This window comes from Mustela nivalis, assembly GCF_964662115.1.
Source record: "Mustela nivalis genome assembly, chromosome: 7".
Lineage (NCBI taxonomy): Eukaryota > Metazoa > Chordata > Mammalia > Carnivora > Mustelidae > Mustela > Mustela nivalis.
The window spans coordinates 142252653-142259405 of NC_139026.1; the positions used below are offsets into that span (position 1 = coordinate 142252653).

General features: G+C 45.9%; 1 long non-coding RNA gene across 1 annotated transcript in view; it reads right to left on the reverse strand.

The window, feature by feature from the left end:
• Positions 1 to 3348: 3348 nt before the first annotated feature.
• LOC309868661 overlaps positions 3349 to 6753 on the reverse strand; it is an 87300-nt gene continuing 83895 nt past the window's right edge. The window contains exon 11 of the long non-coding RNA XR_014313769.1: positions 3349 to 4281. This is a non-coding gene — a long non-coding RNA (uncharacterized lncRNA). The remainder of the gene's footprint in view (positions 4282 to 6753) is intronic.

The following is a 6753-nucleotide window of genomic DNA, read 5'->3' on the forward strand; positions in this document are numbered from 1 at the left end:
ATCAGCTGTAGCGACCTTTGGATTCCTGGTTAGTCCGAGCTTGCGAGGCAAAGTAGTGGAGAAACGGAAAGGTCTTGATAGAGAAGTCTTCAGACCCCTGTCCCTGTGTCCAGAATAAAGACAGCCACATGGATAACACTTGCCCTGCATCTCCCTGGATAAAGTGGCCTTCCTTAGCTGCCCCATGGAAGGACAGTCAGTTACTCCGATCCCCAGATCCAGCCAGCCTGCCCGTCCATGGGGACCTTTGGCAGCCAGCTAGCCATTCTCCTGACGGATACCAAGCAGGAGCTGCACACAAAGCGCTTCCTTTATGCCAAATACACGACTCGGTCCCCGTCCCCCGAGATGAGCAAGATGGGCTCCTGCTCTCCGTGTCCTCAAATCTTCATCAGTCTCTCTGCAAACTGTACACATCTCTGCCCCGCTCCACATCAGAAACGTCACCGGGGCTTCGAATCAACTGTGGTAAGAATATTTCCACTGTAGAAATGGGGAACCACGACAGACCAGGGTTTTCCCATTCTTTTGGTTTCTGTTGTGTGGTTTTGTTTTCTGGTGGGGTTCTCTGTCTTTGTTTGGTTTTGTTTTTGAGGTGGTTGACCGGCACGGCACTGTCTGTAATGATGTGCTGTTGAAATCCAACAGCAGAGAGAACACGTTATTCTGCTTTTAACGGATGAGGTGAGGCTTTCCACGAGGGAAGACAGGCCGGTTGTACATTGGAAGCTGAGTAAGATCTCATCAGAGAGCAAAAGAGGAACAAAGAATTTCAGAAAAAAAGAATAACATAAGTAGAGGCACAGACGTTCCTAATTTTAAAAGCTCTGAGGACTCAGAAAAGGAAACCAAAACAACCTGTTGTCCGGCCCAGGGAAGGCTACTGGCCCCTGAAGGACTGACAGGTCTCCGGGACATGCGGCCGGGGGCAGTGGCCGAGGGGGCCACCAGCCAGGGCACGGAGCGAAGCTATTCTCCTTAGCTGGGGCGGAAAACACGGACGGAGCGAAAGGCACGTCCTCTCTCCTCCTACCTTAGCAGAGCTCGCCCTGTGGTGAACTGGAGCCCTCGGTAGATTTTACATGATGAAAAGAACACAGAACAAAGCAGCCCGGAAACATCAAGGTTTCCATGTGTCTGCAAGTTGCAAAGATGGAGGCGGACTCTGTCCTCACTTCCCTTGCTACGCAGAGTTCCACTTTCCCCGAGTTTGGCAAAAACCATCAGTATCTCCTCCAGGTGAGAAAGCGCTACTTATTCCTCCCTCCTCCCCAGGAACATAAACAGGGAGTGAAGAACTCCTGTGTTTTCATGGTTTAAAAAATTATAGCTGCAAAATGAGCACAACGACTATGACACACTTATTAGGAGGGCCCAAGCCCAGAGCCATGACAGCACCAAACGCTGTTGAGGACGCGGAGCAAAAGGAACTCGCCTTCCCTGCTGGTGGGAGCGCACAACCGCGCAGCCGCTTTGGAAGCCAGTCTGACAGCTTCCTGCAAAACTAAACATACTCTGACCATAGGATCCCGCAATCACACTCTTTGGCATTTACCCAAAAGAGCTGAAAACTTACATCCACACAAAAAACTGCACATGGATGTTTATAGAAGCTTTATTCATAACCGCCAAGCTTGGAAGCAACCAAGACATCCTTCAGGAGATGAATAAACAAACCATGGTATATCCAGAAAATGAAATATTAATCGTTACTAAAAAGAAAGGAGCCATCCCTCTGTAGGGATTCCAACTGTGTGACTTTCTGGGAAGGCGACACTGTGGAGACAGTGAAAGGACCAGTGGCCTTTGGGGTGGGGAAGAGAGGAACAGGCAAAGCACAGGGGATTTTGTAGGGCAGTGAACTTCCTCTATAGGATACTGTAATGGTGGATACCCGACATCATCCATTTATCCAAACCCACAGAATGTACAACACCAAGTGACCACCAGTGTAAACCATGGACTCTGGGTGATGATAGGGTGGTGGCAGGAATGTGTGAATGGGAAATCCCTGTCCTTGCCCCTCAAGCTTCCCGTGAACCTAAACTGATCCAAAAAATAAGGTCTATTTTTTTTTTTAAAGATAAAAAAAAAAAATTGGGGCACCTCGGTGGCACGGTCAGTTAAGTGTCTGACTCTTCATTTCAGCTCAGGTCATGATCTTGGGGTCATGAGATCGAGCCCCGTGTCAGGCTCTGGGCTGAGCTTGGAGTCGGCTTCAGTCTTCCTGCCTCTCCCCCTCCCACTCCCTCGTGCTCTCTCTCTCTCTATCAAAAATAAAGATACATCTTTAAAATAAAATAAATGCAAAAAAAAATAGCACAAAGGAAGAAACCTGAGCTTGTAAGGGGTCCCTGCCCCTCCAGGGCATGCACTACCTGTCACCCCCCAACCCCCCACACCACGGCACCTGGAAGCCACCAGGTGGCACTGTTGCAGCCATAAGCACTCCCTTGGCTTGGAGAGCCTGTTGATGATGCTGTTGAGTCCATCAGTTTCGGAGCTCCAAGCTCTGCCCAGGTAATTAAATGCATATCGAGTTAAGGAATCTAGTGCTGGACCTCCAAAGGTTTAAACTCTGGCAAGCATGTGGGACCTAGAAGAATGGGAAAACCTAAGTTGAGAGTCAGGAGACCTAGCAGCTAGTTCTGACTTTGCCACTGTTCCATTCAGCCTCTGCCGGATGCAAGGAAGAGAAGCCAAGATTGTCTTTGATGTAATAAAACAGGAAGAAGTGGCCATCGCTGGATACAAGTGCATCACAGACTACCAGCTTGTCACTGTCTAAGCCCCCAAACTTGGGCTTACTCCGGGACTAATACATCTTAACCACGTTTAAGTGTACAGTTCACTGGCATTAAGTACATTTGTACTATGTGCAAAACTGGGGTTTTTTAATGCTATTTAATTAGCAGTGAGACAATTATAAAAAAAAAATTAGGGATGAAATCATAAAAGTGTAGAGGAACTCTGCATTCCGATTGTTTGGGGGGCATCTTAAATTCTCACTTTTTAAAGACCCAAAATAGAAAAAAAAAATTCTGACTATGGTTTATGAAGAAAGTCAATGGAGAATTTCAGTCAGTGAAAACATACTCAAAAGGCCCGACACCAAAAAGTTAATAAATGGGGGCGCCTGGGTGGCTCAGTGGGTTGAGCTGCTGCCTTCGGCTTGGGTCATGATCTCGGGGTCCTGGGATCGAGTCCCGCATCGGGCTCTCTGCTCAGCAGGGAGCCTGCTTCCCTTTCTCTCTCTCTGCCTGCCTCTCTGCCTGCTTGTGATCTCTCTCTGTCAAATAAATAAATAAAATCTTTAAAAAAAAAAAGTTAATAAATGAATGTTCTCGATATAAATGAGAATGTTTAAGTAGGTTGGTTTTTTTTTTTTCTAATGTTCTTCCTTAACTGACTCTTTTGCTTGGTCAGCCATTGGTGGCATCCGTCGTGTCAGATAAGGGAATTTGTACAGACTCCGCTCTGTCTGGCAGTGCCTTGAAGGACGAATGCGTGTACGCCAGGCCAAGGAGGGAGAGGGGAATGATCCAGGTGGAGGAAACAGATGGAACAAAGTCACAGAAGCATGAACACACACATGACCACACAGGACCTGTTACAGAACTGGTGAGACGCTGAGCTCCCCTGGGACTCTGGATCACAAGGGCAGCCCAGGAGGAAAAGTCAGAGAGGCACGCAGGCCCCGGATTGCTCAAGGCTTGGAAAATCAGGTTGGGATAGTTGGACCCGATCCTAAGAACAGTCACAGAAAGTTCTCCTTGGGGCTGTGTTCTGGTGCAAGCCACGGTTAAATACCGCACATTCAGGGAAGGAGGGATTGGCTGGCCGCCGGCTTTTCTGCAGGAGTCCGTAAGAGATAAAGATCTGAAATGAAGAGCAGTGGCAAAACAGAAATGTGGAAACAGACACGGAGGGCATTTTCTCCAATGAAGTCGACACGTCATGACGGGAAAGATGGAGGCACTTTCAAGGCTGGCGCAGAGCTGTCTAGTTGGTTTCAAGGGTGATCACGAATGGAGCTGGCGGGAAACCTGGCCTGGAACTTTCTCCCAACCAAATGTCTTTGTAACACAGGTAAATTAATTTTAACTGACTGGTGCCTATTCCTGTTTCAGCGTCCCGTTGAACACAAGGCCCGAAGTGTGACAGGGAACGCAACACCCTTCGGTCACCGTGACCTGAAACACGAGGCAGAGCAACAGCCAAACCTGTGAGCTCTCCTGGAAACGGCTGCGAATCCAGACGAGGGCGGAGGTGCTGCCTGTGCTGGAGGAGAGAAAACGTGCCAAAATAACCGGCGTTTGGTGATCCAACAGAGCATCGTCCCTTGTGCATAACCAGAGTTTTGAATCGAAACTGAGTGCATTGCATTGGCCACGGACTCCCAGATAAGGCTCAGCCGTTTCAACTCCTTTCCCACGCAGCAGCCCTTTGAGACGTTTCCAACAGAGTTTGAGCCGTAAGCCCTTTTAGACGACTCAGAGAATTCAGTAATAGTTACTCAACCATGAATATTAACAGATATACCCTTTGGCTACATCTCTTGTGTGTGTTTAATAATTGGCAGCATAAATGGCCACATAAATTTGAGTTAACACTAGGATTATGTTCATCTTGCCTGTGAGATGTTCGTAATCTAGCAAGAGGGAGACTAATATAAAAATAATTGCAATCCAATGAAAAGTTTTTTAAAAAATAGCATAAAGAGGGAAGAGGTAAAGCACTCCTGTAGTTAAGAAAAGCAGAAATTTCATCATCTTAAACGTGTGAAAATATTAGCCATGTGCCCAGCACATCAATATTCATCCCCCTCTTTGATGTCAGCCCTCTGATTCTGCTCTCTGGGCCGCTCCAAATGCTGTTTCCTAAAGCTGCCTTTGTGGCTTATGTTCCTCCATTCTTTCTTACCCCAGAGTACAGTCTGAGACAGGCAACCTGAAGGTCTGGCATAGATGTGTATGTTAGGAATGGTTTAGCCCAGCAAAGGAGATCAAGCCTTATCCAAGTCATGGTCCAGACTGGATTTTACTGTAACTGGTCTGTATTCTCTTGAGTACTAACTTCCTGAAGGGGGTGGAGAGAACACCTGCTATGGGAAAATCCAAGAATGTCTAGATGTGGTAAAAATACTAACGTTCCTCTGCTATGCACATCCAGAATTTGGTCCTGGAATAGGACGTTGATCTGTTTACCCTGAAGGCAGTTAAGCTGAGTTCCTCTGGAACATCGACTTCACGTTCCTGATGTCCCTCCTGGAAGCTGCCATTAGAAACATCTTTTTAAATTCTTATGATAGTTTCTCAGTCTGCCAGCAGCAAATTGAACGGGAGTAGAACAATTAATTTAAATTCTCGATCAAGATGCTAAGTCTTCTAAAACTGGGCTGGCCACAGCATGCTCTAGGTTAGTTTAGGTGCAATTTCTGTCTGAGACCAGGCGCTGGTGATTTCTTATAATCCTAGAATTCTGTAATCCTAAACTTATTGGGAAAAAATTAAAGATCAGTGAAAAGTCTACCATCTATTAAATCTTAATATTAGCCAAGTTCTTTACAGATGTCTTTTATCTAATCCCCACAAAACCCCTATGAGTAGGTATGAACCACTGCACTTGAGAAATAGAGAATCTCTTATTTACTTAAGAGAAGTAAACTGGCTCTGAAAGTCACATAGCTAGAAGTTATCAGATCAGAAATCAGAACCCAGATCTGTGTGATGTCACAATCTCTAACTTCTGTTACAGACAAACCCAGTACCTGGTGTGACGTCAGCACACTGAACTGTATGAACAGCAACTGATAAAAATCTAGGATTGTAATAAAACAAATGTTACAGAAGGCACTTTGTATAATAAAATGAGAAGGATCTCCAGGGCCACACAGTAAAAAAGAGCTAAAAATGAATGACCTTTTTCATCTTCTTCCTCTTCCCATCCCGAGGTATGGAAGTTTGGAGGTCATGGACTCCTGGGATCCTCTCAACTTCTTTCCCACTACAGTTGTCCCAAAGCAACTGCTATAAAGAGGTGATACACTTCTAATTCTCAGCTGCACGGCACCCTAGACATCCTCATCAATTCTCCCACCAAAGATAAGTGAAATTGCAAAAGTGAAAGGCAAAACATCTCTTTAAAAGGAGCAATAAGATGGCCAAAAAGTAAAGAGCACTTCAATGCCAACTTAGAAGACACTCAAGGAGGTAAATCTGCTCTCATCTTGGTGTTATTTTGTATACCAGGTGGATATGAGCTTGGACATTCACAGGCTCCCATGATGCAGTAGATGGAAATAAAACCCATAGTCAGCTCAGGATGACAAGAAGTCTACTAGAAAACAGCCCCAATCACATTCACGATAAGATGAAAAAGAAATAAGTTCACACTTCGGAGACTGTGAGGAAAGTTGCCTTTTTCAAACCAAAGTACTAACTGGAAAATAATGCTCCTCTGAGAGTTTATGGCTATAGGTCAAGGCCCATGTGAGTCTGCAGTCCAAATTCACACCCCTTGTGCTGCTCTTGAAAGTCTCAAGTTGAAGATTTTGTATAAAGAGGTCCCAGGCTGGTGATGGTCCCAGGCACCTGGAAAAAGCAAATGCTAGATATCCGCTCCACGCAGACCTGAGAACACTCCCAGAATGAATTTTGAGAAATATGAGATCCCAGCCAAAAATATCACATGTGCACACACACATACACACATGAAACAAGGAACCATGTATGGGAGCCCATTGGATGTACG